Source organism: Lissotriton vulgaris, chromosome 11, assembly GCF_964263255.1.
Source record: "Lissotriton vulgaris chromosome 11, aLisVul1.2, whole genome shotgun sequence".
In the NCBI taxonomy this organism is placed as follows: Eukaryota; Metazoa; Chordata; class Amphibia; order Caudata; family Salamandridae; genus Lissotriton; species Lissotriton vulgaris.
The window spans coordinates 345,469,246-345,484,545 of NC_141699.1; the positions used below are offsets into that span (position 1 = coordinate 345,469,246).

General features: G+C 48.2%; 1 long non-coding RNA gene across 1 annotated transcript; it reads right to left on the reverse strand.

The window, feature by feature from the left end:
- Positions 1-792: 792 nt before the first annotated feature.
- LOC147679740 (uncharacterized) lies at positions 793-11,212 on the reverse strand. The gene is made up of 2 exons (XR_015300905.1): positions 10,550-11,212; positions 793-8,207 (listed from the first exon to the last, which is right to left on the reverse strand). It is a non-coding gene; the product is annotated as an uncharacterized LOC147679740 (long non-coding RNA).
- Positions 11,213-15,300: the final 4,088 nt, after the last annotated feature.

Genomic DNA, 15,300 nt, shown 5'->3' on the forward strand with positions numbered 1-15,300 from the left:
GCAGGAGGTCGTGACCGGTTACAAAGGCCGTTGAAAGCAACCTTTGCTCTGCCATGGGCGCCCTCTCCCGCCTGGAATCGGCCTGACCTATGTGTGCAGGTCTCGCCGCCCTAGCAGCAACGCGGGCACCGATAATGCCAAGGTCTGGCCCTGGACAGATATCCGTCAGAAAACAAGACCAGCTGCTGAACTCGTGAGTGTAAGCCCCTAGGCTGATGCCCTTTGCCCAGCCTCACACACAGTATGTGGTGGGCACCCTCTGACCCCGATGTTCTGCCCTGGTCTCTCTGAGCTCCTCCTCCTCCAAGTGCCCTCTCCCAGGGGCGTAACACAGACCTCTGCGGCCACTGTTGCGCAAGGCTGGAGGGGCAGGGGGGGGGGGGGGGCGGGGGGGGGGGAGAGGGGGAGGGGCACAACCCTCACGGGCCCCTCAGCCGTTCAGGGTTCCCCCATTCATCCCAAGGCCAATGAATATCTGTGAAATACTGGAGCCTTAGGTGGCACCCTCTTTACATTTTGCAGAGGGGCCCCATCATTTTCGGTTTCACACCTACCCTACATCCTAAGACAACAACTCTCACCAATAAGCACCAAACAGAAACTGGAGTGGAGTGCACAACTTCTAGAAAAACTTTTCTTATTTGTTCTAGTCGGTGTGTGCTGCAACAGCTCCCATCACGTCCATTTGCTGGCAAGCACTAATTATACTGATATTCACCACATGGCCAGCGACTGGCTGCCGCCCCCCCCATCTGAGCACACCAACACCTGACACATGAACATGATACCTGGTTATCTTTGGAAGGCGGGAGGCCGCGGGACCTCCCGGCCGTATTTATTAAGATATGAAATTAAAAGGTTTTTAATTGCATGATCAACAATTTATACAAAAATCAGCAGGACATTAGATACAATATTGTCAACAAGTTTGAGAGGCTAACCTTAACAGAAACTCTAATACAGATTGTTTCCTAACCGAAGCTAACATCCTCATCTTGATTTTTGTATACTACATTTCTGGCCATATGGCAAGGTCGCTAACCGGTGTCAGGTCCTACTAGCTGCGCCTTACCTAGTGATGTGCGCATGCGCAGCCGGTCCTGGTAATTACCCGGTCTACGCCGTGAACTCCATTTACCCACTAAAGGAGGGCCCTTACTCTGCGCCATCCAGTGACGTCATAAGTATGCGCGCGCGGGGTGGCTACCAGCCTAAGGAAAGCGTGACTACTCCAACCCGCGCCCCTTTGAAGCACCAGTTACCTTGCCCCTGGAGTTCTTGGAGTGGCCAATGGCCCCTCCCCCTGGACGGGAACCTCCCATGGATGATGCCCGCCCCCTCAGACCTTGAAATAGCTGCTCACCGGTCATGACCTTACCGCATGCCCCAAACCTAATAAATACGACGACCTAGGAGAAAAATTCTAATGACAACTACTCTAGCTAACACATCAAAACATCAATTTAAAGCTACAAAGGGAAAAAAGTCCTAAGCACAATTGTAATATCATAACATGTTTCATCACAATTCACTAAAAGGGGAAAAAATTCCTAAAGAAAGCATCATCAGCATAATATACAAACCAGACACGGATCACTTATGCATATCAAGGATCTCAACAAGCACCTACAGATTACGCTTAAACTAGACTAAGACAACCTCAATCATTTAGTTCCAGGGATGGTGGGTGGGAAAAACAAGAAGCCCCGAGCGCGGGGCACGACACGTTGTGGGGGAGCGTCCAGGGAGAAGAGGGTCTCCTGGGCGCTCCCCGCTTCTTTATCCCCAAGGGGCTGGGTGGGGGTGGCTACGCCCCCACCCAGCCCCTCCCGGCACGCCCGCCCCTGACCCGGACATCCTACCATGGTATCCGGGTCAGGGAGGGCATCAGCCAATCGGTGGTGGGGCGCGCCCAGGAGGGCACGCCCCACCACCGAGGGGCACAAAGGGAGGGGGCGATCGCCGCGCCGCCATGTGGGCGGGGGGGCCAAGAGCCCCCCCTTTTCACATGGTCAGCGACTGGCTGCCGCCCCCCCCATCTGAGCACACCAACACCTGACACATGAACATGATACCTGGTTATCTTTGGAAGGCGGGAGGCCGCGGGACCTCCCGGCCGTATTTATTAAGATATGAAATTAAAAGGTTTTTAATTGCATGATCAACAATTTATACAAAAATCAGCAGGACATTAGATACAATATTGTCAACAAGTTTGAGAGGCTAACCTTAACAGAAACTCTAATACAGATTGTTTCCTAACCGAAGCTAACATCCTCATCTTGATTTTTGTATACTACATTTCTGGCCATATGGCAAGGTCGCTAACCGGTGTCAGGTCCTACTAGCTGCGCCTTACCTAGTGATGTGCGCATGCGCAGCCGGTCCTGGTAATTACCCGGTCTACGCCGTGAACTCCATTTACCCACTAAAGGAGGGCCCTTACTCTGCGCCATCCAGTGACGTCATAAGTATGCGCGCGCGGGGTGGCTACCAGCCTAAGGAAAGCGTGACTACTCCAACCCGCGCCCCTTTGAAGCACCAGTTACCTTGCCCCTGGAGTTCTTGGAGTGGCCAATGGCCCCTCCCCCTGGACGGGAACCTCCCATGGATGATGCCCGCCCCCTCAGACCTTGAAATAGCTGCTCACCGGTCATGACCTTACCGCCACAGGCCAGCATTGTTAACCGACGATCTGGCCTCCCCCTACCTAGACCCAAATCAGCAATCTTGTTTAGCAAAACCCTCTAACCAGGCCCAGATATTGTTAGACCACAAGACATTCCCCGCCTCAGTCAAGTAGACCTAAACCAGGAGCATACTTACTGTGCAAAAAACCCCTCCAACCAGGTCCATAGATTATTAGCCCTGCCTCAGTCCAGTGTACCCTGCCCCCCAGGTAGAACTACACGCCCCCAGATACACCCATGTGGAATCGTCAGCAAACTGAGGGCTTGAAATAGTTTGCCTAACAGTGTGTTGATTCTCTTTACCGAGTAATTCAACGCCCTGACCGAGTACCCTTCTCGCCCCTGTCACCAGGGATAAGTTGCAACCATACCACTGTGCAACCCGGGCAAGTGCTGCCAAATTATTCTCCCCCCCAGGCGAAGTATCACCACTGACGGGGGGGGGGGGGGGGGGGGCTGCTGAGCTAAGAGTCCCTGGAAGACTTTCCTAACTGGCTGAGCATAGGCCCCCTCTCTCAAAGAGTGAGATATTAAAACCCCGTTTGTGCCCCCTTTTCCTACGTTCTCTAGAAAGAAAGGCATTGACCCGGACATGTCTTGGCCGCCCACCACGCAGCAGAGATGATTTCTTCCATAAGGATGTGCCCACCCAGTTTGGCCAAATCGTCCTCCCCCAGGTGAAGTATCACCACTGACGGGGAGTAAGTTGTTAGGAGAGTAGCTTAGACCAAAAGAATTACTAACTGCCTGGGGCGTAGCCCCCCCCCCCCCCCTCTCCCCCTAAGGGGACGGAAACCCCTTCTGTTCCGCCCTCCTCCTACATTCGCTTGCAAGGAAAAGAAACATGTTTGGCACGCCTCACCACGAGTGGCCCACAACCAAGTCACCATTGTCCGTCGCACATCTTGCAGCTTTCGTTGAGCTGTTGAAGCCTGGTGATGCCCCGCGGCGAGTTCCTCCCCTGCGTCGACAGGTTTGAGAAACTGCAAAAGAAACAGAAAAAACCCAGGCGTGAGTTACCTTGCACGTTACAACACGTCAAACCGCACGTATCGTTTAAGAACCCATGAGACAGGCCCATGACGGCATCGGAGAGCTTTACATGAGTACCAGTTGCGTTACCTGAGAACACATTAGTTTTCTGTTAAGCGCGAGGAGATTAAGTGATTCGCCCAGACTCACAGTATGTTGCGCCTCTTTGTTAGGCCATGAACCCTGTTCCCTCGGATTGAAGGTCGACCACCCTTGCTGGTAGGCAGCCTTTTCCCCTCGCCTGTCTGCACTGTGATCCTTGGTCCTGTTACCAGACCCTCACACAAAGTCTATGAAACCGTGTGACTGGGGGTATTGCCATATAATATATTGAATCCTTCCCGACAGAGGAGGCAGTGAATAGACCAGGAATACTTGACGTCTGGACTCAAGTGCTGAGGAGCCCCCCCCCCCACAGGCAGAGTGGTGGGAGGGGGTCACGCTGTCTAAAACCCACTGCTGGCTTCAACTCTGCTGCTGGGAATAAAACAAAGGGGGCAGTCACTTACCCGGCTGCCCCGACCAGCTTTATAATCCCCCCAGGGAGTTTGCAAGGATATTGTCAGGGGCCCTCCTGGCTATTTCTGCTAGGTTACATCATCTTCTCCAGGCAGTGACGCAATCAATCATCTGCTTCTCTCTTGAGCCAAGAGCAGTTCAACCTGTACCGCATGCTCAGCCTGTGTATTAACTTGTAAAGACAATTACCCCTTCACCGTCTAGACTGTATATCGAGGGTTCAGAAATTGTATTGCAGATGCTCTTACCAGGATGGCTTAGGGGCCCTAGGATATTCTCGGGAAAATAACAGATAGTCTTAAGGATTGGGTCTTTAACCTGTGTGATCACCTCCTATAGTAGCCAGGGAAGTATATCCTATTGCGAGCGCATCGCTTTCAATGTTATGTTTTTAATGCTTAGGTCTGCCCACTAAGTTATATAGTTAAGCGTTCATGTCATAATACCAGTGAAAATGAATGTGGCCGACTGAACATGTTTCTTAGTATTGTACTACTGGACATATGCATTTATTGCCATGGTGCAAACATTACATTAAATGTTCCTAGCCCAGCAGAGACTAAATACCTGGAGAGATTATTAAGGCCCTCCAAGGACCCTGAGATAACTCCCTAGACTGAGTTAGAAGTGGACGGTCTGGGGATTAAAGAGTAGGTGAGGGATGTATGAGAGGCGAAGGACTTCTACTTCCCGAACCTGTGTGATCACCTACTACAAAAGCCAGGGCAGTGTATACATATTTGCAAACGTATCGCCTAGGCTTTCTAGCAACCTTCATATTGTCACGCACGGTAGGTCCTCCTGTTCCGATACCACCATGGTTTCCATAAAGCATCTTCTTACTCGGGCCGCTGGACATTTATAGATATGCTTAATTTGACACATAATCCAGCCTCTGCTCCTATTCTGCCGTTTCAGTTGCATATTGCTATATTTAGGTGTTACAGTCCGTACTAATACGATGCAACCTTTGGACAGACAGGGGAAAACAATGTCAGACTAATATTATCACCAATGGGTCCCATCCTGCCACATATTTGGCTTATTCTTGCCGCTAATTCTCTAATTACTGATGCATTATTTGTCCTGTCGCCTGGTTTAGTCAAGCTAAATTTGATGTAACTCAACCGTGTATAGAGGCCACTCGATGCAGGCTCTAACAATCTTTAAAACAAAAGTGGGTAAATCTTTTCTCAGGATGAAGCCAAACTGATAGCCAGTGGAGCTGCATCTGTAACTGTAAAACTTCCACCAGATACATTGATGTTATAAGTAGTATCGCTTTAATGAGCGAAAAGAAGCAAATTAATTCCTGCCACGGGTGGTATGTATATGTAACTAGTGGCGATATTTAGTTCAGGGCAGGGATGAAGAGTTTGCATATGTCCCCGAGTGCCTGCTAACCAGAGTGTTTTCAGTCCTGCCCCAACCATTATCTCCCTTCTTATTAACTCACTAGTGGATGCAGTCTGTCATTCAAACAAAACATTGTCTCTGTTAGCGATAGCGACACCATTACCATCAGCTTGCTAAATAAAGCCATCCCGCCAAAACAACACATTTGGTCTCCGTTTAGGAAGTGCAACACAGCCCTTTTAATAAACATTCTCCGGAACATTACCTGAGACTATTAACTAATGCTCATTGGCAAGGCTTGCTTCCAGCATCTAATTGCGCGCACTCTCCTATTAGCCGGACATTTCTTATTCATATTTTATTACATCTGTGATAACTGTGCGGCAAAGCTCCTACACTCACCCTATATAACTTCTTTTAGCTATCCGTTGCCTGAATTTCCACATCTCCTTGGAGAGTCAAGGAGGAGTAGGGAGCAAACTGTCCATAGCCGACCAAGAATCTAAGGGCACCAATAAATGGGAAACACCAGTCCTCTAACATTTGATAATGTGTGACTGTCCCTTCACCTGCGTATGAAGGGGAAAAGCTGCAATGATCCTTGTCCACTGTGCTCTGAAAGTGCGTTCTTGTGATGGTGAATAATAGAATATATATAAACAAACACTACGTGCAAGTTGACACCCATCAGCTGCATGAACTAATAAATGTCCTTAAAATAATGCAGCAATTATATTTAATCTAAAGCAGATCGTCCGCCTAAGATTATAATTGAGACTGTAAATGCAGGGATCTGTGCATGTTAAAAATGTTCACACCTACTGCAACATGACATTGGAAAGGCTTCTATTTATTTATTTATTTTCTAAACCCACAGCACTGATGAGAATCAAACTCAGGATCTACAATTTGACTAGACGGGCGCTTAACCAAATACGCCACAGCACCTTAGGTCTAAGGTCATGCATGAGTAATCATGCTTTGTGGTGCATAGTATCATCAGGACAGGCAGCCCGATGTCAGTGGAACAGGGGGGCCAGTGTGTTATAACTTCAGACAAGCAGCACGAAGTTTTATCGGGTAATTCAACCGACATATTGATTAACGAAGAGGTGATGAATGTCCATGTTTCTTGCCAACTGTTAGGATCAGAACCCCTAAGCGGACATAAGGAAAATGAATCATTCTTGCGGGTGATCTTCAAACATCAAGGCAAAAGTAATCTAAAACATTGGTGCGTAAAAAAGAGTGAGGGGCAGCCAGATGCGGAGGGGAGCAGATGAACAAGTAGCACATACAAGGAACAAACAGATGGTACAGCGTCTCGTCAGCCTTTGTGCTGCGCAAATTAATGAGGCAAACTGACGACCAAGCCACAGCAGCATTCACATTAACAAATGAAACAGGCCCCAAAAACGCTGCTTAAGCCCAGCGCTCACTATCCAGCCCAGAACGGGTTCTTTTCCGTTCACCGGCGCTAAATGAAATGCGCAGGTTACTCCGTTTGGACGTGAATCGAAATCATTCCAGTTACATGTTTCCTATAAGTTGCGAAATGTGGATGTGGAAATGCTAAAGCATCTATGTGATTTAGAACAAGCGAGGAACTCCGAGCACCCGCCAGTCCACGGAGCAGCATGTTATCTTTAAATTAGATAATGCATAACGCGGGTTCTTATCCTTCACTAAAAGCACCATGTTTTAAACTGTAGGCGCTAATTTGTTTGGTCTCTGGGGCGCAGAGGCTCATTCCCCCGTAGAAATAGTTCCACCCTGAGGTCTAATTTTACCGCCATGGATGGACAAGCTTGAGAAGAGGAACCGGTGGCGACTAATAAATCAGCTTGCACGTGGCACGCTCTTGCCAAGGAAACTTTCAAAGAGAATGTAAAGAAAACCCCACACACGTTTCTGTTCCTCCATTACGTGATTTTCACAGCACACATAACCTGTAAATCAGATTGCGCGGGTAAACGAAAGGGGTGATATCATTCTCCTCTACAATCTTCCCCAACTTGTTTGTTAGCATCGCGATTTGCTTACCATAAAAATACTGCACATTTGACAAACAAAGAAGCAGAGATACCGGGAATCGAACCCGGTGTTTCATACATGCACGGCAGGCACTCGATCACTGAGCTATGTCCCCTCAGATCAACCTGGTTGCGCGGGATGCATGCATTCAATTAGCATTTCCCATTACCCACACTAGTAGTGCAGCATTCCCGCCAACCCACACCTTATTTAACGTGGCCAAGCCTCGACACAAACTACGTGAGGAAAAACCAAAATTCCCTCCCCCATTACAGCTAAAAGTCAACACACATTTGTGACGGTGCATTTGCTAAATACGAATAGGTCTTTGTAAAATAACTGCATTGGCCATGTTCCTGCCCCAATGTTCTACGCAGACAGTAACAAGGTTAAACACCCCCCACTTAACTTATCACTTCCACCAACGGCTTGCCCGATCCATCATGCTGTCCGGCGCTTCTCCCAGGCAGAACCTCGGGCCTCAGGTCATTCCTCCCCGTGCGGCGCACAGCTGCTCTTCCATCCTCCTCGCGGCCTCCAGGCCTCCGTCCGAGCACGAGAAACCGGACATCAGAGCTGCACAGGGAGAGAAACAGAGGAGATTACGAAAAACAAGAAGCCCCGAGCGCGGGGCACGACACGTTGTGGGGGAGCGTCCAGGGAGAAGAGGGTCTCCTGGGCGCTCCCCGCTTCTTTATCCCCAAGGGGCTGGGTGGGGGTGGCTACGCCCCCACCCAGCCCCTCCCGGCACGCCCGCCCCTGACCCGGACATCCTACCATGGTATCCGGGTCAGGGAGGGCATCAGCCAATCGGTGGTGGGGCGCGCCCAGGAGGGCACGCCCCACCACCGAGGGGCACAAAGGGAGGGGGCGATCGCCGCGCCGCCATGTGGGCGGGGGGGCCAAGAGCCCCCCCTTTTCATGTTTGTTCTTTCACAAGGGCTCACCTGTTTGGGGATGCATGCTTCCATACTCTTCCACCTGTTATTTCTGAAAAACAGTCGTGAAAAGCAAACCTGGAGCAAATGCTGACCAGGGATCTAAACTTCTTGTTGGACCTAAGCCAGCACCACCTTGACATTAAAACTGCGGACCTAGCTAGTGACAGCAGAAAAAACACACATACACATTAGAAACTGGGGTCACAGGCACTGGAATAAGGCCAGGTTGACCCTCTTTCCTCCTCCATTGAAAGTGAGAACCGGTGGCCAGGGATACACTTCTTCTGGACCTAAGCCAGAACCACCTTGCTTGCCCATAGAAACGTATCTTCACAATATTTTTCCTCGATATTCTTGACATGATATTTTGTCCTCACAATATTTTTTACTCAATATTTAGTCAAACACTGTTTAAAATGCTGATATTTCCCATGTGTCTTTGTACTTTCCAGGGGTGATGTGTCTGTGACCCACGGCCTGAAAAGGTGCTGGCTAACAAAGTGAATTAGATCACCCAGTGAAATGCAGTTTAATATACGTGCACTCTCGTGGACAGTACTTTGAAGACAGAGATATATGATGAACACTTACTGTGAACATCATTATTAATTCCATTAGTGCATCCGATTCGACAAATTTTCTTGCAATGTTATCCTATTACAGTTTGTATTGCTTACTGCGCTACTTGCCCGTCATTTGTTCTTTAATAAAAAAAAACATTTTTGATGAAGCTATGAAGCATTGGCCCATTGAGAAAATAAAGCACAAAGATGTGGCTGCTTCATTTTGTCGATGTGCATGTGCAAAATAACGCAGGTGCTATTTTAAAAAAATGTAAGGATCCAAGATGGCAACAAAACAAATGATATCTGAGCAGCACAAACGCTCTTTTTGAAAGGTGGAGCTGGCTGGCAGCAATTTTCTACTGGGCTCTGAAAAAAGGACATTTCAATGGAGTTCGGGGTACAGGTAGGAGAGAGGAGTGGGAGTGGCAGGAATGGAGGCGCTTGAGGCTGAGTCAAGAGTGACCCACCCCCCAAAAAAGGCAGAGAGGGGTGGCAAAAGCTTTGGAGGAGCTTGGGGTACAGTCTTCACATTTCCGGAGAAACACTGCATAGGCATGACGTAATTAGGAAACCGATTCTTGAAGTAATGGTAGTTTATTCACAAGAGGAAACAGCTTGTACAACCACCAAGATAGGAGAGCCAGATAGATCTGAGCAACTCCCACATATAGAATGTAGAACACAACAGGAAACATAACAATTCTAATGATGTAACCTAAAAGGGATACTACACATATCAAGAAACTTAGCCATGTCCCTCACACACTTACAACAAATAGAACACATTAGACTGAGCACCTAACACACATCCAACAAGATGCAGGTATTCTGTATAGTTCGCCACTATGGTACAAAACAGCACTTGCCACTAAAAACCCCACACACATTTTCGTCTGATAGACAATGTGCCTGTCACCTCCCTAAAACATGTGAAAACAACAACAGACGTTTGTTCTTGACCCTTATACTTCAAGATCATGCAAACCCAGTACAATGAATGAGGTAGCCACCTAACCGAGATTAGATCTACCACACAATACTTGTGACAAATCTCAAGACAAGCTGAACTGGTGGCGGATCTGTGATTGTAAACCTCAGAACCTGTGTACGAGGCCATACCATTGTGAGAATGTACATTAATCAAATGCCAATAGCTAAAATAAAATACATATTAACTCAGCACGTTAAGTGAATTATTTTGACTTGACAGCAGTTAACCTTTTAACACCTGGGTTTAGGTTACCTTGATATTCATTAAGTAACACGCTTTCTTATCGAGTTGATATCTCAGATCTAAAACTTGTTTCATTAGAGAAACTTTCTTTATTGAAAAAAGTCAAACGGGGGTAAGATGGCGGCTGCGGCTGTGGCCTTGTGAGTGGTGTGTGTACGGCTCTCTGTGGCTCCTCACCTGATCTGACCTCTCCGACATTCAAGCTGTGAGAGCAGGGCTAGGACTCGGCGCAGATCCCTCCTGGGTCCAGGGGGCCCTTTTTTGGCGACTTCAGGCGTTGAGTATGGTGTGCTGAGGCAGCGGCATCCGGTGTCTCCACGGCTCTTCTCAGCTGCTCCTGGGGGCGGAGTATTGCGGGGTACGGCGTGGCAGGCTCGTGGAGCAAGCGGAGCCTGCGGAGTGGAAACACCGCAACAGCTGAGCCCGATAGAACAGTTGGCTCCAGCGTGTGCAGTGTGTGCAGGGCTGTAAGCTCACACTCCTTCCAGGGGTACCTTTGTGTATACCTACTTTACTGGGAAATGTATTGATATTTCCGCTTTAACCTTAGATTCCCGGAATGTGGGAAGCAGGAGGTCGTGACCGGTTACAAAGGCCGTTGAAAGCAACCTTTGCTCTGCCATGGGCGCCCTCTCCCGCCTGGAATCGGCCTGACCTATGTGTGCAGGTCTCGCCGCCCTAGCAGCAACGCGGGCACCGATAATGCCAAGGTCTGGCCCTGGACAGATATCCGTCAGAAAACAAGACCAGCTGCTGAACTCGTGAGTGTAAGCCCCTAGGCTGATGCCCTTTGCCCAGCCTCACACACAGTATGTGGTGGGCACCCTCTGACCCCGATGTTCTGCCCTGGTCTCTCTGAGCTCCTCCTCCTCCAAGTGCCCTCTCCCAGGGGCGTAACACAGACCTCTGCGGCCACTGTTGCGCAAGGCTGGAGGGGCAGGGGGGGGGGGGCGGGGGGGGGGGAGAGGGGGAGGGGCACAACCCTCACGGGCCCCTCAGCCGTTCAGGGTTCCCCCATTCATCCCAAGGCCAATGAATATCTGTGAAATACTGGAGCCTTAGGTGGCACCCTCTTTACATTTTGCAGAGGGGCCCCATCATTTTCGGTTTCACACCTACCCTACATCCTAAGACAACAACTCTCACCAATAAGCACCAAACAGAAACTGGAGTGGAGTGCACAACTTCTAGAAAAACTTTTCTTATTTGTTCTAGTCGGTGTGTGCTGCAACAGCTCCCATCACGTCCATTTGCTGGCAAGCACTAATTATACTGATATTCACCATGTTTGTTCTTTCACAAGGGCTCACCTGTTTGGGGATGCATGCTTCCATACTCTTCCACCTGTTATTTCTGAAAAACAGTCGTGAAAAGCAAACCTGGAGCAAATGCTGACCAGGGATCTAAACTTCTTGTTGGACCTAAGCCAGCACCACCTTGACATTAAAACTGCGGACCTAGCTAGTGACAGCAGAAAAAACACACATACACATTAGAAACTGGGGTCACAGGCACTGGAATAAGGCCAGGTTGACCCTCTTTCCTCCTCCATTGAAAGTGAGAACCGGTGGCCAGGGATACACTTCTTCTGGACCTAAGCCAGAACCACCTTGCTTGCCCATAGAAACGTATCTTCACAATATTTTTCCTCGATATTCTTGACATGATATTTTGTCCTCACAATATTTTTTACTCAATATTTAGTCAAACACTGTTTAAAATGCTGATATTTCCCATGTGTCTTTGTACTTTCCAGGGGTGATGTGTCTGTGACCCACGGCCTGAAAAGGTGCTGGCTAACAAAGTGAATTAGATCACCCAGTGAAATGCAGTTTAATATACGTGCACTCTCGTGGACAGTACTTTGAAGACAGAGATATATGATGAACACTTACTGTGAACATCATTATTAATTCCATTAGTGCATCCGATTCGACAAATTTTCTTGCAATGTTATCCTATTACAGTTTGTATTGCTTACTGCGCTACTTGCCCGTCATTTGTTCTTTAATAAAAAAAAACATTTTTGATGAAGCTATGAAGCATTGGCCCATTGAGAAAATAAAGCACAAAGATGTGGCTGCTTCATTTTGTCGATGTGCATGTGCAAAATAACGCAGGTGCTATTTTAAAAAAATGTAAGGATCCAAGATGGCAACAAAACAAATGATATCTGAGCAGCACAAACGCTCTTTTTGAAAGGTGGAGCTGGCTGGCAGCAATTTTCTACTGGGCTCTGAAAAAAGGACATTTCAATGGAGTTCGGGGTACAGGTAGGAGAGAGGAGTGGGAGTGGCAGGAATGGAGGCGCTTGAGGCTGAGTCAAGAGTGACCCACCCCCCAAAAAAGGCAGAGAGGGGTGGCAAAAGCTTTGGAGGAGCTTGGGGTACAGTCTTCACATTTCCGGAGAAACACTGCATAGGCATGACGTAATTAGGAAACCGATTCTTGAAGTAATGGTAGTTTATTCACAAGAGGAAACAGCTTGTACAACCACCAAGATAGGAGAGCCAGATAGATCTGAGCAACTCCCACATATAGAATGTAGAACACAACAGGAAACATAACAATTCTAATGATGTAACCTAAAAGGGATACTACACATATCAAGAAACTTAGCCATGTCCCTCACACACTTACAACAAATAGAACACATTAGACTGAGCACCTAACACACATCCAACAAGATGCAGGTATTCTGTATAGTTCGCCACTATGGTACAAAACAGCACTTGCCACTAAAAACCCCACACACATTTTCGTCTGATAGACAATGTGCCTGTCACCTCCCTAAAACATGTGAAAACAACAACAGACGTTTGTTCTTGACCCTTATACTTCAAGATCATGCAAACCCAGTACAATGAATGAGGTAGCCACCTAACCGAGATTAGATCTACCACACAATACTTGTGACAAATCTCAAGACAAGCTGAACTGGTGGCGGATCTGTGATTGTAAACCTCAGAACCTGTGTACGAGGCCATACCATTGTGAGAATGTACATTAATCAAATGCCAATAGCTAAAATAAAATACATATTAACTCAGCACGTTAAGTGAATTATTTTGACTTGACAGCAGTTAACCTTTTAACACCTGGGTTTAGGTTACCTTGATATTCATTAAGTAACACGCTTTCTTATCGAGTTGATATCTCAGATCTAAAACTTGTTTCATTAGAGAAACTTTCTTTATTGAAAAAAGTCAAACGGGGGTAAGATGGCGGCTGCGGCTGTGGCCTTGTGAGTGGTGTGTGTACGGCTCTCTGTGGCTCCTCACCTGATCTGACCTCTCCGACATTCAAGCTGTGAGAGCAGGGCTAGGACTCGGCGCAGATCCCTCCTGGGTCCAGGGGGCCCTTTTTTGGCGACTTCAGGCGTTGAGTATGGTGTGCTGAGGCAGCGGCATCCGGTGTCTCCACGGCTCTTCTCAGCTGCTCCTGGGGGCGGAGTATTGCGGGGTACGGCGTGGCAGGCTCGTGGAGCAAGCGGAGCCTGCGGAGTGGAAACACCGCAACAGCTGAGCCCGATAGAACAGTTGGCTCCAGCGTGTGCAGTGTGTGCAGGGCTGTAAGCTATGGCCCTGAAAGGGAGAGGAGGGCGAACCCGCGGGGGTGCTGCGGCAAGCTCAGTGACACCATTAACCGGAGCAGTTGGAGCAGCGACAGTGGAGGGTGGAAGCACCGGTGTGATAAACGCTGAAAATACGGACATAGCAGCAGCCCCCGACACCCAACAGTGGTAATGCTAATGGCAATACTAGTCGCCGACAAAGAGAGCGGGCTTGTAATTCTTCGATGCCAGGTGAGCGGGTGGATCCCGGTACTGTGACATGTTCTCCAGCGCCTGAGAGTAGATACACGCAGCATGAAGCACAGCAGGATAATCTCATTAAAACCCGCACAGTACCTGCAATTTTTACTAAACGATCTGCGCTGAAAGCCAAAGCATTTGAAGATCTCTGCATGGTTAATCAGAATCCCTCTCAGGCAAATGCTGTCATGGATAATACATTAACAGGCACAGCGGCTGATACGGTCAATGTGCTAAATTGCGAGACAGACATTGCTATTAATATAGTTGCGCTACTGGTCAGCAATCCACTGATCCTGGGCAAAGCAATGCCTGGCAGTTTAATATCAGAGGGCTTGGGCTTTTCTTAGGATAAGGGAAATGATGTTGAATATGCTGGTTCAGAGGGCATATTCTACTCCATGTCCAATCTTTCAGTTGTTTCAGAAAATGATAATGAAAATGACAATTATAACTCCAGCACAGTGGGGGACTGGGGGGATGGACAGGATGAAGATGAAGATGATGATTTAGAACAATCCCTGCATCAAGAGAATGTGAGAAAACCAGCGGATTCTGGTGAATGCCCCCTCATGCGTGGACTGTGCCTTTTGATCAGCCTAGATGGGATACTACTCCAGCGGCGAATCCAGGCCTGGTGGCAGCACACTCTACAAATAATTTAGATGATGATGATGACGATGCTGCAGTCACTCTAAGCAACATCTATAAGAGTATCATGGCCCATCGGGCCAAGACAAAGGCAGAAGGTCTGCGCACACAGAGAGCTGTGCAGAAATTACAAAAGAGGGTACGTCGTATTGCTAAGTCTTGCACAGAGATAACTACTCCGGTAGTTGAGGCAGAAGAGCGCATCTCCGGCGCTGAGGACTCTTTGGTTAAACAGCAGTCGGCTATTGAAATGCTTCAAAAGACCAAGGCGGATGTTGATTGGAAATTAACAGATTTGGAGAACCGGTCAAGACAGAACAATCTACGCATTCTGGGTATTCCTGAGTCTACGGAAGGGCAGGATGCAAGAAAATGCATTGTCGAACTGTTTAAGGAGACTTTTCCAGACTTGAAAGATTGGAATTGGGAAACTGAGGTCATCAGGGCGCACAGATTTGTTTGT